The sequence below is a fragment of the Scomber scombrus genome, chromosome 16, assembly GCF_963691925.1.
Source record: "Scomber scombrus chromosome 16, fScoSco1.1, whole genome shotgun sequence".
NCBI classification, from domain to species: domain Eukaryota; kingdom Metazoa; phylum Chordata; class Actinopteri; order Scombriformes; family Scombridae; genus Scomber; species Scomber scombrus.
The window spans coordinates 2,035,137-2,054,093 of record NC_084985.1 but is presented as its reverse complement, the minus strand read 5'-3'; the positions used below and the strand labels follow the sequence as shown (position 1 = coordinate 2,054,093).

Genomic DNA, 18,957 nt, shown 5'->3' with positions numbered 1-18,957 from the left:
TAATACAGGCTTTTTCTCTTGGAGATTACCAGTACGATAAGTCTGTTTCTTTTTGTTGATAACTGATTTAAGCTCCTTTGTTATCCAAGGTTTGTTAATTGGATAAATAACAACCTTTTTCGTTTGGATGATGGAGTCGTCACAGAATGTAATGTATGATGATATGGTGTCACAAAGATCATTAATATTATTACCACATGCATCATAAAACATTGCGAGTTTGTACAGGCTTGAAGTCCTCACTGATTTCTCCACATGGGGAGTTTCCTGAAGGAGGGTGTGTACAGTGGCATGAGATACACAATGTTGTAGTATGATGATCCAAGAGAAAACAGTGGCAACAATCAATATGAACCTCAGGTCAATGGTAGAGTTCCTCAGTGTGGTGGCACAAGTCACATAATGTTCATATGTCCTCAAAGTCTTATTTAGTTGGAGGTTAAAATCACCAAGGACGAATTTCGAGTCATACAGGCATATTGCATCAAGTCTGTGTGTTACGTAAGCAATCAGCTGAGTGGTGGAAGACACGTTAATGTGCTGATGAATGTAGACAATCATAAAAAACAACTGTTGAAATTCATGATGCAAGAAAAAGGGCAGAGTGAGATCGTCAACAGTTCTATGTCAGCAGAACAAATCCTCTTCTGAACCATGACGGTGTTACAGTACCTCTGGTTGGTGTTGAAGCACACACTGCCTCCCCATTGCTTGTTGATGATCTCTGGTGATCGGTCCAGTCAAAAAGGAAAACCAAATCCTCTCAGTGTCAGGTCCTCATCCCAGTTCAGATCACTGAGCCACCTTTCAGTGAAGGCCAGTAGACAGGTGTCTTTAACTTCATGTTTGAATGTGACCAAAACCTCCAGCTCATCATTGATAGGTTTATTGATTGCAGCCAAAAGTATTTTATAGAGATAAGTGATGTTCAAGTTTATTATTATTGTATTTTAAATGAAATAAGTTAAAATTTGATGATGATTAAAGAATGAAGATAAAAACTAAAAGATTAAATGTGGATCAAAGATTAAAAAAACATTATATTATATATACAGTATATTACACTATAACCATGTCAATAAATATTAATGAACAAATACTAATATTGTTTGTAAAAATGAGTGGTAATATGAAGGTGAAAACCTTCTACATATGATTTTAAACACTAGGTGACACATATGATCTAAAATATCTCACACAGAGACCGGAGACTGTGACGCACAAACAGTTTGTTACCAAGACAATAAAACCACAGAAAACCACAAAGAGAGATGCAGTGCACTGTGACTGTGTTCAAATAGTATATCAGCCTCCCTAAACGCCCACCTGGCACATTTACTGATGGTGAGAATAATGTGTGAAGTTAGACGTTAAAGTGAAGTGATGCTTTAAGGTCTTCATGTTTCATGATTAACAGTTAGCACCCGACAGCTAAATGTGATTCTGACTCTGATGAAGAACTTTTGAGTTTCTTGAAAAATTAGAAATGTTCTGAAAATGGATGTTTAGTTATTGTAAACTGTTTCTTTTGCAGAAATAATCTATCAAGTAGTCAAGGAGGGGAAGTCGGCCTTTCTGTCTTGTTCTCACTTTGTGGAGGGTAAAGTGACGTGGAGCAGAGAGATTGATGGAAGAAAAGTTAATATATTTGCAACTGATGGTAAAAAAGAGGAAAGATTCAATGATCCCCAGAGACGATACAGTTCAACAGCAGATAAGCCATTGTTCATCTCTGGACCTGCTGTCTCAGACTCTGGAACATATTACTGTAATAATGAACCAGCTGCTGAACTGACGGTGATCCCATCAGGTAACATCACACTCTGTTAAAGTTGTTCTGCTTTCTGGTTTCTCTTCCTGTTTCAGAGTCTCTGAGCTCAACTTTTCTTTCTCTAAACTTTGATTAAATACAAACATTAACTTATTAATGAAATGCTGCATTTCAGAGGTAAATGTGGTTTTAACTTCAATAACGAATATACTGTGAGAATTAATGTCATCATTATTTATTTTAATTACTCAAAATCAGATTTTAATTCCATATCACTGACTGTTAAGAATAATTAATTTCTATTTAACTTCTTATATATTACAATATTTGTGCTTATCTTGTTCAAGTTTAGTCAGACAGGAAATACAACACCTCAATTAAGTCTTTTAATCTGAAACTTCATTTAGAAACTCGTCACATATATGTAGAGTAAGCTGCTTCATATTTAAAGGACAGCTTCAGAAATGTAGTCTTAAAACAACAGTGAGTTTTCCAAATGAACATTAAATGTGTTTTTCTTGCTGTAATGATTCCTCCTGTTCACACTGACCATTAAAAGATCCCTTCATAATGTTTACAATGGAAGTGATGGAGGACTAAACCCACAGTCCTCCTTCTGTGTAAACATGTATTTAAAAGTTGATCTGAAGCTAATATGAAGCTTCAGTCGTCCAAATGAGTCAAATCTTCATCTTCTATGTTTCAACGTTACGGTGTTTTTAGTACAAAAGTATTTTTGTTACTATACTTCCACCACAGCTCAACAGGGAAACACTAAGAGGGAATTTGATGCTAAAAAGACTGTAAATGTGTCAGATATCACTTGATATGACTAACTCACACTGATGAAGCTCAATAGAAGCTGATCATCTACTTTTAAATGATTGTGTGGACACACTGTGGATTTAGTCCTCCATCACTTTACATTGAAAGCACATTTGAAGGAGAGAATAGTCAGTATGAACAGGAGGAATGATTACAGAGAGGAAAACCTGTTTACTGTTCATATAAACACCTGACTGCTGGTTTATTAATCCCAGTAAGGCAGCGAGCAGCCGACCCAACAAGTGTAAAAGTAACAGAGCATTACTGTGATTAGTAACTGTAATATAATGACTGGATATCAGATAGTAATCCATCACACTACACATTACTGTAAATGTAATATTACTGTAGTGTTACTGCTCAACACTGTTGGCCAATATATTAGTGCAGCTGTAAGTCAGACATCAATACAGTCAGAGCACTTTTAGTGACCTCACCACTTCTTCACTTTAGTGTAGAAACAGAAGTTAGTTTCTTAAAAAAAAATCTTGTTTTGGAACAAAACTCATTCACGTGTCTGCTGACTTTATCCTGAATACATTTATGATGACATGTTATAAAACATGTCTTAGTTTTTACTTTCTTAATGTTTGTTGTTCACAGGAACAGAAATACTCGAACCTACAGAAAGGTCCAGCATCACTCTGACATGTCCTCATGATGATGGAGGGTCACATGTTCCAACATGGATCAGAGAGATTGGTGGAAAACAACAACCAATCAGGCTTCATGATTCAACTGTAACCAGGATGTTGATGTTACCCAACCTGCAGCCTGCTGACTCTGGACTGTACCTCTGTGATGGAAAACCAGCTGTGTATCTAAATGTGATCAAAGGTGAGTCGTCTGAGAGAGGTGAGAGACAAGAACTCAAAGATATACACACAAATATGAAGGAGAGGAAGTTATTTAAAGGAATAATCTGATATTTTGAGCAATACATGACTTTTTAATTTTTTATATTGAGAGTTAGAAGAGAAGATCAGTCAGTGATGGATTGTAACTAAGAACATTTACTTAAATACAGTTTTGAGGTATCATATGATGCTGATGATCCACTCCTCTATATCTCAGAGAGGAATATTGTACTTTTTATTCCTCTACATTTATTTGAACACTATCTTTCCAGATCGATATTTTACTAATAAAACACATGATGTATATTTGTAACTAATTTAGATCACTTGGTATTTATCTGTTTTTACTTTGACACATAAGTGTAAAAAAACATGAAAAACCTCTAAGAGTGAAAACTTTTTACATTCACTGTATATTCTGTGTGTAAAATATTAACATAAACATCTTGTATATGTAAAATAACAATAATAACACTGAATGGTGTTTTTCTCCATAATGATAATTTTTACTTCCGATACTTTATCAGAACATGTTGTACGGTGGTATTACTACTGTTACTGAAGTTAAAGATGTCAGTACTCCTTCATCCTTACATGGATACCACATTCATATCTGTCCATTAAACATGAAGCTGCAGCCAAACTGATTAAAAGTTGATTGATCTAAACAAACAAAAAAGCAGAAAACATTTTAACTGCAGTTATTAATCAAACAGATGCAGAGATATCAGAGCGGGAAACTTAACACTGTGTTCAAGTGAAACTGAAGTTTCTATGTGAGAAGTCGAGTTCACAACATGTTCAACTTTCAAATGTTTTTTTATTTATAGAGATTGAACTGTTGCTGATGACTCACCACAAATATTAAAGTAGCATCGTTCTTTTTAAATACTGTGAATCATTTTGTGACTCAGTGACAGATCCTCATCCAGATCACTGAGCTACATTTCAGTGAAGACTGCTGGTTTATTAATCCCGGTAAGGCAGCGAGCAGCCGACCCAACAAGTGTAAAAGTAACAGAGCATTACTGTGATTAGTAAATGTAATATAATTACCAGTTTGAATGTGACTCAAACCTCCAGCTCATCATTGATAGTTTTATTGCTTGCAGCCAAAAGTATTTTATATAGATTTTAAGGCTTTGTTGAAGCATGTTTAAGTTCATTACTATTGTATTTAAATCAAGTTCAAAGTTCTTTATTGGTCACGTACACAAAGCTCAATACAATGTGCAGTAAGGATTCAAGGATACTTTATTGTAGGGATGCTCGATATTGACTTTTCTGCCGATATCCGATATTCCGATATTCCCCAATGATTAAAAACTATATTAGTTTATAGCTGTATGATTAAAGAATAAATATAAAAACTTTAAAAGATGAAAAGTAGATCAAAGATAAAAAGAAGATTATAATATATATACAATATATTACACTGCATCCATATATATATTTTGAACAAATACTGATGGTAAAAATGAATGTTAATATGAAGGTGAAAACTTCTACATGAATAATCTTAAACACTTGATCACATGTATGAGGTAAAATATCCACAGACTCACACAGAGACCAGTTTGTTACCAAGACAATAAAACCACAGAAAACCACAAAGAGTGATGCAGTGCACTGTGACTGTGTTCAATAATATGTCAGATCCCCAAAAACCTCTGACTAAAGTCACAAAAGTGAAGTGATGCTTTAAGGTCTTCACATGTTTCATGATTAGCAGTTAGCACTCGACAGCTAAATGTGATTCTGACTCTGATGAAGAACTTGTTTTGTTGAAATGTTGACATTCTGAAAATGGATGTTTAGTTATTGTAAACTGTGTTTCTTTTGCAGAAATAATCTCTCAAGGAGTCAAGGAGGGGAAGTCAGCCTTTCTGTCTTGTCCTCACTCTGTGGAGGGTAAAGTGACGTGGAGCAGAGAGATAAATGGAAGGAAAGTTGATATATTTGCAACTGATGGTAAAGAAGAGGAAAGAATATATGATCCTCAGAGACGATACGGTTCAACACCAGATAAGCCACTGTTCATCTCTGGAGCTGCTGTCTCAGACTCTGGAACATATTACTGTAATAATGAACCAGCTGTGGAACTGACGGTGATCCCATCAGGTAACATCAGACTCTGTTAAAGTTGTTCTGCTTTCTGGTTTCTCTTCCTGTTTCAGAGTCTCTGAGCTCAACTTTTCTTTCTCTAAACTTTGATTAAATACAAACATTAACTTATTAATGAAATGCTGCATTTCAGACGTAAACATGGTTTTAATTTCAATAATGAATGTACTGTGAGAATTAATATCATCATTATCAACTTATTTTCATTACTCAAAATCATAATATGTCATGCTTAAAGTTTTTTTCTTGCTGTAATGATTCCTCCTGTTCATACTGACCATTAGAAGATCCATTCATAATGTTTACAATGGAAGTGATGGAGGACTAAATCCACAGTCCTCCTTCTGTGGAAACATGGATTTAAAAGTTGATCTGAAGCTAATATGAAGCTTCAGTCGTCTGAATGAGTCAAATCTTCATCTTCTATGTTTCAACGTTACAGTGTTTTTAGTAGCAAAGTCTTTTTGTTACTATACTTCCACCACAGCTCAACAGGGAAACACTAAGAGGGAATCTGATGCTAAAAAGACTGTAAATGTGTCAGATATCACTTGATATAATAACTCAGACTGCTGAAGCTCAATAGAAGCTGATCATCTACTTTATAATGACTGTGGACACACTGTGGATTCAGTCCTCCATCACTTTACATTGAAAGCACATTTGAAGGAGATCTTTTAATAGTCAGTATGAACAGGAGGAATGATTACAGAGAAGAAAACCTCTTTACTGTTCATATAAACACCTGACTGCTGCTTTATTAATCCCAGTAAGGCAGCGAGCAGCCGACCCAACAAGTGTAGAAGTAACAGAGCATTACTGTGATTAGTAACTGTAATATAATTACTGAATATCAGATAGTAATCCATCACACTACACATTACTGTAAATGTAATATTACTGTAGTGTTACTGCTCAACACTGTTGGCCAATATATTAGTGCAGCTGTAAGTCAGACATCAATACAGTCAGAGCACTTTTAGTGACCTCACCACTTCTTCACTTTAGTGTAGAAACAGAAGTTAGTTTCTTAAAGAAAATCTTGTTTTGGAACAAAACTCATTCATGTGTCTGCTGACTTTATCCTGAATACATTTATGATGACATGTTATAAAACATGTCTTAGTTTTTACTTTCTTAATGTTTGTTGTTCACAGGAACAGAAATACTCCAAACTACAGAGAGGTCCAGCATCACTCTGACATGTCCTCATGATGATGGAGGGTCACATGTTCTAACATGGAGCAGAGAGATTGGTGGATATCAAAAACCAATCAGGCTTCATGTTTCAACTGTAACCAGGATGTTGATGTTACCCAACCTGCAGCCTGCTGACTCTGGACTGTACCTCTGTGATGGAAAACCAGCTGTGTATCTAAATGTGATCAAAGGTGAGTCGTCTGAGAGAGGTGAGAGACAAGAACTCAAAGATATACACACAAATATGAAGAAGAAGTTATTTAAAGGAATAATCTGATATTTTGAGCAATACATTACTTTTTTACTTTCTTACTGAGAGTTAGAAGAGAAGATCAGTCAGTGTTGGATTGTAACTAAGTACATTTACTTAAATACAGTTTTGATGTATCATGTGATGCTGATGATCCACTCCTCTATATCTCAGAGAGGAATATTGTACTTTTTTTTATTTTATTTGAACACAATCTCTCCAGATCTATATTTTGCAAATAAAACATACAATGTATTTTATATTTGTAAATAATTTAGACCACTTTGTATTGATCTGATTTTACTTTGACACATAAGAATATTTTCTGTTAATCAGTGTCAAAAAACATGAAAATCTTCTGAGAGTGCAAAATTTACATTTTCTGTATTTTCTGTATGTAAAATATTTACATAAACATCTTGTATATGTAAAATAACAATAATATCACTGAATGTTGTTTTTCTCCATAATGATCATTTTTACTTCTGATACTTTATCAGAACATGTTGTACGGTGGTATTACTGTTACTGAAGTTAAAGATGTCAGTACTCCTTCATCCTTACATGGATACCACATTCATATCTGTCCATTAAACATGAAGCTGCAGCCAGCAGTCAGTTAGCTTAGCTTAGCTTAGCTTAGCATAAAGACTGAAACAGAAGGAAACACTGAGTCTGGTGTTACAGAGAGTTATATGCAGAAATATAACGACACACAAGGCTGAACAAGAGCAAATATAACCAGTTCAAATAAAAGGGAAAGTTTAATGCTGCTTCAAATGAAACACAAACAGTATCCTCTACATTCAAGTGCTTTAAGTCCTGAGTTTATAACTCACCACAAAAGTGGTCTTCACCTTTTTCCCTGTTTCACAATTCATGATTTCATGACTTTCTGTGGTAAAATGCATTTTGCTGTTCTGTTGTTTATATTTCCTCCATCTCACACAGAAGAAAAAACAACAACAACCTCAACCATGACTACAACAATACCAACAACTACTACACCTACAAGAAGACAAACAGCAGCAACAACAAAAACTATGGCTACAACAAAGAAATCAAGTAAGATGAAACAGATGTAAATATTAAATTATAAAACTGATTAAAAGTTGATCGATCTAAACAAACAAAAAATCAGAAAACATTTTAACTGCAGTTATTAATCAAACAGATGCAGAGATATCAGAGCGGGAAACTTTTAACACTGTGTTCAAGTGAAACTGAAGTTTCTATGTGAGAAGTCGAGTTCACAACATGTTCAACATTCAAATGTTTTTTTTATTTATAGAGCTTGAACTGTTACAAATATTAAAGTACATTTTTTAAATACTGTGAATCATTTTTGACATTCAGTGTTAGCTGTCATGAAATACATGTTCTGCCCTGTAATCTATGTTTTCTCTATTCTGCACAGAAGATAAAACAACAACATTGTCTACAATAACTTCCACAACAGCTTCTACAACATCAGCACCACCTGCAGACACAGATATGACTGTAACAAGTAAGTCAAGAACCCCAAACAGAAAATGGGTAGGCCTAAAATATAACAGATTTAAGTGTTGAATTGTAAAATTAATTAATAGGTGAACGATCTGAAATAACTAACGAACAATAAAGTAATTAACACTTCAGATTATTAAACAAACTGATTTAGAGATATAAGAGCCATAGCGAGGTTTAATGTTGTGAAGTAAAATAAATGTAATGCCCTGTAATATATAGTTTTTCTATTCCACACAGAAGATGGGAAAAAAATGTTTTCACATACAACAGCTTCTACAACATCAGCACCACCTGCAGACACAGATATGATCATGACAAATGAGTCACATCAAGAAACCTGAAAAGAAATCGAGTAAAATGAAACAGTTGAAAGTGTTGAAATGTAAAATTAATTAATAGGTGAACAATCTGAAAGTTATTAAACAATCAGATGCACAGATACAAGAATCTTAGAGAAGTTTAATGCTGTTTAGTAAAATACATTTTCTGCCCTGTAATATATATTATCTCTGTTTAACTCTAAGCATCGCCTGCCACAAATTCTACAACATCCGCACCATCTGCAGACACAGGTATGATTGTAAAAGTTAAATCAAGAAATTGAAAAAGTAAATGAGTAAAATGAATCCTGTACTGAATATGATGTGAATATGTGTTGTTGTTTTAATTTTTTACTTTGTCTTCCAATTGCTTTTAAAGAGACTCTTTATTTGGTGTTGTGGATAGCTGTTCCCTCCGTCCTCGTCCTCCTCATCATCATCATCATCATCATCACCTGCTGTACTTGCAGACGAAGGTCTAAAAAACAAGGTAAATAAAGTCTGACCTGGAAATTCCCAATCACACTTAATCTTGATGAATACAAGAAAGATGTGCTCATAAATTTAAATGAACATGGTACTTAATAAAAAGAAAAGGCGTTCATGTGTATATGATTGCAACACATTGAATTTACTTCAGACTTTAGAAATAATCTCAGAATATTTTTTTCCTGGTCATCCTACACTTCCACAACAAACTGTACTCATTACACTGAAATAACTATTTTAATGCAATAATGCAGCCCCACCTAACAATGATGTCATGATCCAACACCGTGCGTGTTCCACAGAGGAAGAAAAATATGCAGTCTACGAAGAGATTCAGGATGGAGGATCGATACCTACAAATCGTGAGAAATGAGAAGTGTTCTTTTTTTAAATGACAACTTCCTCTTTCTATTCTCATCGAGACTGTTCTAAAATTAAATCATATGCTGTGCTCTCTATTCTGTCCCCATTGTGACCTTTAAATCATTCATCTGTAACTGAGAGGAGCTCGTAGCATTACAAGTGTTGGTTCATGTTGTACACAGGCAGGGAGCTCCGGTAACTTATAACTGCATTCTATCAAAAGGCCACCAGGGGGCGACCGTTTTGGTGTCAAAAGGACTTCCGTCTCTATACAAGTCAATGGAGAATTCACCAACTTCTCACTTGATTTCTAACCTCAGTAAACGTTTTCAAAATGTGTTTATGGTCTCAATCGCTAGTTTAAAGCCTTCTTCAATGCAGTATGATGTTCATTTGGGACATTTTGACCCCCTTATTTTATATTTGACGATAAAGCAGGGTATGCATTAGGGCTGTCTTCTTTTTTCTTCTTTTTGGCAGGTGTGAACATTTCTGGCAGACCATCAACTACTATCAACATGGCGGATCTTCAAGGTAAATGATCAAATATTTTCCCACAACCTTTGAAACCAAACCTAAGTATTTTTGTGTGTATATCTTGTAATTGTGAGATCATTCTCATTCATATTTTCCCAAGAATGAAGCCTGAGTTTGGTGATCCTATATTTGTCTAGCACCACCATCAGGTTATCATTTTGATTTTGACATATGATGATTCAAATGTCCCAACATCTGTTGGATCAGTTGGATGATTTATTTGAATTTCCTGATACATTTTGTTCCAACCTTTGGAACCATTTAAAACGTCTAATTGTCCAATAATTTGACCACATTCATCTAAACCTCCCAACATTCCCATCAGTTTCAGCTGTACTTTGTGCTAATTAGATCATTTTAGCATGCTAACACACCAAATCAGCATGTTAAACCTTGTCATTAAGTTAGTATGTTGATGTTAGCTCGCAGCCTCACAGACGTTCTAGCATGACTTGTAATTTTGTCAAAAAATGCCACAAAATGAGCACACAAGTATTTTTCAGATTTTGTGTTCAAAAGCACATTTGAAAAATTTGGCGAGGAGAGCAAAGGCCTTTACCTGAAAATGTCAGGTTTCATTGTGTCATTAACTCTTCGCCAGGCTTCAAGAAACAAACCATCCAAACAGCATCACACCTGTTATTAAAACACCTGTTTCACCTTAAAATTATATCAACCGATCGGTCACTGATGTTGACAGTCAGCTCAAAAGTTGGAATAGTGTATGAATACCTGTGGTGTGAAAGGTCAGGTAGATGTGTTTAATAAATGTTTGTCTGTAAATGTTTTAAAAGGTGATTCAAACCAAAATGATCACGCATATCACACCATCCCTGATCTTCCACCAATGGGAAACAGAACCGGTAAAGTCTGATCTGTCATCTACATTTACAGTTTTACAGTTTAACCAAATGTTATAGAAATATATCTCTGGTTACACATATAATATATTAACTATATTTTGCTTATTCTTACAGATACAACTCGAACTAATGAGTTGACGTATTCCCTCATTAAAAAACCTTCCCCTGATGGTAATAAACAAGGTAAATCATTGGGTTGGAGGGTATTTATATGTTTCTAAGTATTGGAAGTTTTTTGTAAATAAAAACACAATATCACATATGTGTAAAAATGCATACCATTACAATTTAACCAAATGTTATAGAGATATATCTCTGATTACACAAATAATATATACATTGTATTTTGCTTCTTTTTACAGATACAACTCGAACTAATGAGTTGACGTATTCCCTCATTAAAAAATCTTTCCCTGATGGTAATAAACAAGGTAAATCATTGGGTTGGAGGGTTAGTTATATGTTTGTAAATGCATATCATTACAGTTTAACCAAAGTTTATAGAAATATATCTCTAGTTACAGACATAATATATTAATTATATTTTGCTTCTTCTTCCAGATACATCTCTAACTAAAGAGTCGATGTATTCCTTTACCACCAGCTGAATGACCAGAAGTGTTTCTTACTGAAACTCATAGAACAAATACTTAATACCTGCATGTTGTTAACATTTTGCTTCTGTTGGGTAAAAAGTTTTGTAAAAAATTCTGAAAGTTTGTTTATTGAAAGAAAATCTTATTCATAAGTTTTGGAGATCAAAACTGTTTCAATGGGACTTTTTCCAGTGTGTTATATTCTTTTTTTTATTATAGTCCTGCAATCCTTTTAGAATAAAAGTCTTTATTATTCCTAATTCTAAAATATTTGTTTTTAAATAAATGTTTAAATTTAAAAAAGCACGAGGAAACAAAAAGCTTTCATGTGTTCTGTTGCTTTGTTTAAGTTGAATTATTTCTCCTGTCGATGTATTTGTTTATAACTTTATTAATACACATTTGTACAATACAGCAAATTTAATATTTTTTGTTCATTCTGCTTATTCACAAATCAAATCAAATCATTTTAATGTCATTTGTGTGCTTGGAAATAAAGTTATTTCCTGTTCATATAAAAGTGTAGATTAAGCCTGAAATTTGAATTAAAAATAAAGAAGTTGCAAACAGAAAAGTCTTCAGCCTTTATTTAAAAGAACTGAGAGTTGGAGCAGACCTGCAGTCTTCTGGGAGTTTGTTGCACATATGTGGAGTATAAAAACTCAACACTGCTTCTCCAGGTTTAGTTTGGACTCTGGGAACAGAAAGCAGACCTGACCCAGACCAGCTGAGAGGTTTAGATGGTTCATAACACAGCAGCAGATCAGAAATGTATTTTGGCCCTAAACCATTTAGTGCTTTATAAACCAACAGCAGTATTTTAAACTATGTTCTTTGACAGACAGGAAGCCAGTGTGCAGCTCTGTGATAGACTTTTTAGGGAGACCTGTAAAGTTACAGTTGTTGAGTCTGCTGAAGTCTGACATAAGTCCTTTAATACTTGATATATTCGTCAGGTGATAGAAGGCTGACTTTGTAATTGCCTTATTATGGTTGTTGAAATTTAGGTCTGAGTCCATTACTGAACCTAGGTTTCTGGCTTGCTTTGTGGTTTTTAACATCTTCCTCTGTACCAAAAACAAATACTTCAGTTTTATCTTTGATTAATTAGAACATCCAATCATTGATTTCTTTAATGCACTTACTCAGTGCTTGTATTAGACCATCGTCCCCTAGTGATGGTTATATAAGTTTTAGGGTGGTTATCATAATTATGGTGAGAAATGTTGTTGTTTTATATAATCTGAGCAGTGAATGTCTGTCTGGGTGTAAATGTACCTGTTCTATATTAATAAATCAGTTTTTTACCATGAAAAATGTGTCTCCATTTTTCAGCAATCATAACCCAAAATATGAAGTGTCTCAGAAAGACCACTAGATGGCGACATTGCTCCTTGCCCTAAGGCCCAACTTTCTACCAGATATCTTTAAAATCAAAGAAGTGGCCTTTGAGATATTATCATAACTAACAAACAAACAAAGCTGGAAGACTTCAGTTTTATCTTTGTTTAATTGAGGAAAATTCTGGCACATCCAATCATTTATTTCTTGTATTAGACCATCGTCCCCTGGTGGTATGGTTATGAATTTGAGGGTGGTTTGCATAATTGTGGTGAGATATTTTGTTGTTTTCTACAGTGTTGTTTCTACAGTGCAGTGATAAATGTGTCTCCATTTTTCAGCAATCATAACCCAAAATATGTCACCATCAGCATTATTTTCTTTCACTTTTTTGATGATAGTTTTACTTCCTTTGTGTGATGTCACACTCTCCACCCAACTCTGCACTATTCACCACTATGATTTCCTTCCCCATTTCTATTTTTTATGCACTAACTCCTAATAAAGTTATGCAGACATAATTTCTGCTTCATGTTCTGTGTGTGATTTTCTAATTCTTGTAGCCTTTTAACTTGATTATACCACCTTGTGTCCAGCTTTGAACGTCAAAATCAAAAGTAATCCATGCTGCGTCCATTTTTCAGTTCAAGCAGTGGTCAACAGCATCTGCAAAGGTTAGTTAACTTTGGTTAAGGTTAATGAGATCTGTACTTTCGGTGCACATCTGCAGAGCTTTCTCAGCAAACCACAAACCACCTACACACTAATGAAAGTGATGCACACGAAATCATTCTGTCTGTAACACTGTGAATACACCATCAGTGTGTCTGCATGTAGCGTTAGCGACCTGAACAATTACATCAGTATCACTTTCTCTGTGATGACATCACGTCATACACATACAATACTGCAGATGCATTCATGACAATCTGCAGTCAGCTGCCTCAGTTTAAAAAGTTTTTTTTTTTTTTATTGTTTTATCTCTCTGTTTGACGAGTAATTGAAATCCTGCTTTAGTTGCATTTTCAGTTTATATTTATTTTTCATGATCTTTCATTTACATTTTATGGTTTTGCATTGGTTTTGTGGCCTTCTTGCATTTATTGTATTCATGTGGACTTAAAATACCAACGAAAGTAAAACACAGAGTTTTTTCCACAGTTCACCATCATGACAACGTGGCCTTCATATCAGTGTGGTCAGATACGTGACTGCAATGTTCTGTTGAAACCACCAAACCACCAGAGTCTAAATATGTCTATGATAGATACGTCTCTAACTGTGTTCACTCATCTGTGTGGCATGTGGTGGTTTAGCTCTCACTGTTCAGTTTGTTCCTTATAGTTGTTTAGTCACGGACTCTAACTGCATTTCCCCCAGATCACCTTTCTGTTGTTGATATTGAGTTTACTTTGAGTTTGTTTGACCTGCTCGCTACTCTTTGAGTGATGATGAAATAAAGAGACAGATATTTTTCTCAAGAGTTCAAACCAGAGCTAAAAGAAATTAAATACTGGACTCAGATTAGGTGCATTTATAAATGCCTTCATGTACAAATCAAACCATCCATCCATCCTTTCATCCATCCATTCATCCATTTTCTGCCATTTATCCAGGGGCGGGTCATGGTGGCATCAGGCTGAACAATGAATCCCAAACATCCTTCTCACCGGCAACGCCCATCACCTCCTGTTGGGGGATCCCAAGGCGTTCCCAGGCCAGGAGAGATATATTATCTCTTCAACATGTTCTGGTTCTCCTCCCAGGTGGATGTGCCCAGAACTCCTCTAAAGGGAGGTGAACTCCTGACCCTATCTCTAAGGCTGAGCCCAGAAACACTCTCTGGAGGAAACTAATGTTGACAGTTCGTATCCATGATCTCATTGTTTGTGTCACTAGCCAAAGCTGGTGACCATAGGTGAGGGTTGAGACTAGACTGAGAGCTTCACCTTGAGGCTCAGCTCTTTCTTTACCAGGACGGTTCAGTACTACATTACTGCTGATGCTGCACCAATCAGATCTGAGAACAGATTACATACAAGATACCCCCCACCCCCACACACACCCACACACACACACACACACACACACGCACGCCCACACACACACACACACATTAAAACAATCACAAATATTTTGAATAATATCAGAGAGTACAACTTTAATATCTCTCAGTTTAAAAACAATAATCACTAATATTTAGTAAAGTCATTTCAGGTACTTTCTAACACTGGAGCTGTATGTGTTTAACATGATCATACTGTGGTCTGACACAGGAAACATCGTTCATTTACCACAAATAGAAAGACAAAGACTTTTCAGAAGTGACAGACCAGTGTCTGAAGCTGAGTTCCTGTTCCTCTCTCAGATAGAAACTGTGGTCACTGACTGTCTCATCAGTCTGGTTCAGTGTGTTGGAGGATGAACACCTACAGCTGCCTGTTGGCCTTACTGCTGGCCTGTAATGTGACAGCAGGTAAGAATTTATCCTTCATCATAATAATGTTTAATAATAATGTTTTTCAGTGATGAATGTGGTGCAGCTCTTTATTTTCACTGCTGTTTTCAGGCTGTAAGAATGCAGCAGACACATATAAAGTATGAAGTCTGTTGTTTCTGGTGTTTTACGTATCGTTCATATCATAATCTGAAGGTAAAGCTCAGTTTCTTCATACAGAGTTGAACTGATGTTCTGTGTGATAATTTTATTGCCTGCAGCCAAAAGTGTTTATAGTGATTTTAAAGCTCTACTGAAGCACTTTCAAGTTCATTATTATTATATTTGAATAAATCAAGTTCAAAGTTATTTACTGGTCACGTACACAAAGCTCAATATAATGTGCAATGAAAGGATGTAATTAAAAACTAGACACTTGATCACATGTATGATGTAAAATATCCACAGACTCACACAGAGACCAGAGACTGTCTTTGTAACAGTTTGTTGCTCTGTATATGTAACATATTTACATAAACATTTTGTAAATGTAAAATAACAATACCAACATTGAATGGTTTCTTTCTCCATAATGATATTTTTTTTTTTGATACTTTATCAGAACATGTTGTACGGTGGTATTACCACTGTTACTGAAGTTAAAGATGTCAGTACTCCTTCAATCTTACATGGATACCACATTCATATCTGTCCATTAAACATGAAGCTGCAGCCAGCAGTCAGTTAGCTTAGCTTAGCTTAGCTTAGCATAAAGGCTGAAACAGAAGGAAACAGTGAGTCTGGTGTTACAGAGAGTTATATGCAGAAATATAACGACACACAAGGCTGAACAAGAGCAAATATAACCAGTTCAAATAAGAGGGAAAGTTTAATGCTGCTTCAAATGAAACACAAACAGTATCCTCTACATTCAAGTGCTTTAAGTCCTGAGTTTATAACTCACCACAAAACTGGTCTTTACCTTTTTCCCTGTTTCACAATTCATGATTTCATGACTTTCTGTTGTAAAATGCATTTTGCTGCCTTGTTTATGTTTCCTCCATCTCACACAGAAGAAAAGAGGAAGCCACCAACAACTACCTCAACTACGAGTACAACAACAACAACACAAACAACAACAACAACAACAACAACACCAACAACAACACCACCACCAACCTCAACTATGACAACAACAACACAAACAACACCACCACCAACAACAACAACACCACCACCAAAAACACCACCACCAACAACAACAACACCACCACCACCACCAACCTCAACTATGACAACAACAACAGCACCTGTTCACACACCTACAAGAAGGCAAACAGCAGCAGATACAACTTCAACTTCAACAAAGGAACAAAGTAAGATGAAACAGATGTAAATATTAAATTATTAAACTGATTAAAAGTTGATCGATCTAAACAAACAAAAAAGCTGAAAACATTTTAACTGCAGTTATTAATCAAACAGATGCAGAGATATCAGAGCGGGAAACTTAACACTGTGTTCAAGTGAAACTGAAGTTTCTATGTGAGAAGTTGAGTTCACATGTTCAACATTTAAATGGTTTATTTTCTCTATTCTGCACAGAGGGTAAAACAACATCAGCACCATCTGCCGACACAAGTAAGTCAAGAAACCCCAAAAGAAAATGGACGAGTAAATGAGTAACATGAAACAGATCTAAATGTTAGATATTTATTGTTTTTATAACAAATAGGTTGCAGCCATCAGTTTCATGTAGATACAAATCGACTGTGTGCAATTATGTTGAAATTACACATGTACTGTATCAGTGTAGCATATTTAATACTCATGTTTTTTTTCTTTCAACACGACTTGCATGAAGAAACAACGCAATGTTAAAAAAAATTCATTCCTTTAATTATCCAGGCGAGTCCTGAGTTTGTAACATTGAGGAGATCATTTAAAGAAAATTTTGAAATGTGAAGAACACTTCCTAAATCAGCGGTTCCTCACACTTCACAACTCTGTTAGATGGCGCTACAGATTATTCCTTGTTTTACTGAAGTGTTAATGTTCGGTTAATGTTTAGTTAGTCACTGAGAGTTTAGGAAGAACTTTACAAATAAGCTTAGTGATGGATTTATGAGTAGCTGCAGCTGGCTCCTGTACTGAATATGAATGTTGGGATGCACTATGTTTGTTTCACATTTTTACTTTGTCTAGCACTTGCTGTTGAAGACAAGACTTTTGTTTTGGTGTTGAGGATAGCTGTTGCCACTGTCTTCGTCATCATCAGCATCAGTATCATCGCCTACTGTTCCTGGAGAGGAAGATTTAAAAGACGAGGTAAATAAAGTCTGACTTGGAAATTTACAATCACACTCAATGTTGATTAATACAATAAAGATGCTCGTAAATTTAATGTTAATAAAAAGTATGATTACAACACATTAACCTAACATTTACTTATACCTCACCAACAGTATGGTTTATTTGCTTTTTAAACTTTAAATATATTTCTTACTTGATGTCTTTTTTAGGACATGTTCATACGTTTTTTAGAATCTTATAAATAAAGATTATGAAATTAAACCATCAACTTTCATGTCAAACTTTTGACTTTAGAAATAATCTCAGAACTTTTTTTTCCCAGTCATCTTACACTTCCATAAACAGAAGAAATTACACTATGAAGATGAAAACTGAAACTATTTTAAACCAGAGAAGCTGGTTGTTTTTCTGTATGATGCAGCTCCACCCAACAATGATGTCATGCTACACCTCTGTGCAATGTGACATCATTTTATGAGACATCATTTCACAGCTAGATGGTATCAAAGTCAGTCTCAGAGTTTAAAGCAGGTAATTAATAGATGATTATTTAATTTATTACCTAATTTAGTTTTCCTTTCTGCTGGGACAGAGGAAGAATACCCGGACTATGACGACATTCAGGATGGAGGACTGCAACTTACAAAGCGTGAGAAATTAGAAATGTTCTTTTTTTAAATTACAACTTCCTCTTTCTATCATGAAAACATCAAATCATCTTTATGCTTCTTTTTGGCAGGTGCGGAAAGTTCTGGCGGACCTTCCACTACATACTGCATGGTGGATTCCCCAGGTAAATTATCAAATATTTTCCCACCTTTGACACCAAACTTAAGTATTTTTTGTGTGTTTCTTGGTATAGATTTGATACACTGTACAGAATTTTGTATCTTGTAACTCACCATCTACAACACATTAACCTAACATTAAAGTCTGTGTAAAGTAAGAATAAATGTGTTCTGAGTTTGACATACCACAGAAAAGTGTGTTGTTAACCACCCTGCAAAATTTGAATGATTAAAAAAATCGCCAAATATATGAAATTAGGCTTCAAAGTTGTGTAATAGTCAGCCTTTTTCTCTTCTCCCAAACGCTCTGGGAGTGTCCGCCGAGTTCGCTGAAGCCCCGCCCCCTACCAAGTGTCACCTGTCAATCAAAGTCA

General features: G+C 35.1%; 2 protein-coding genes, 1 long non-coding RNA gene and 1 gene segment (V, D, J or C); 2 read left to right on the top strand and 2 right to left on the bottom strand.

The window, feature by feature from the left end:
* LOC133996245 (immunoglobulin kappa light chain-like) overlaps window positions 1-18,957 on the top strand; it is a 630,565-nt gene that overhangs the window by 70,062 nt on the left and 541,546 nt on the right. The window lies entirely within an intron of this gene.
* Window positions 1-18,957, bottom strand: part of LOC133996249 (Ig kappa chain V-III region MOPC 63-like) — a 630,498-nt gene that overhangs the window by 71,767 nt on the left and 539,774 nt on the right.
* Window positions 1-18,957, bottom strand: part of vps52 (VPS52 subunit of GARP complex) — a 142,486-nt gene that overhangs the window by 11,461 nt on the left and 112,068 nt on the right. The window lies entirely within an intron of this gene.
* Window positions 9,265-11,056, top strand: LOC133996311 (uncharacterized). The gene is made up of 4 exons (XR_009927208.1): window positions 9,265-9,346; window positions 9,648-9,707; window positions 10,189-10,242; window positions 11,040-11,056. It is a non-coding gene; the product is annotated as an uncharacterized LOC133996311 (long non-coding RNA).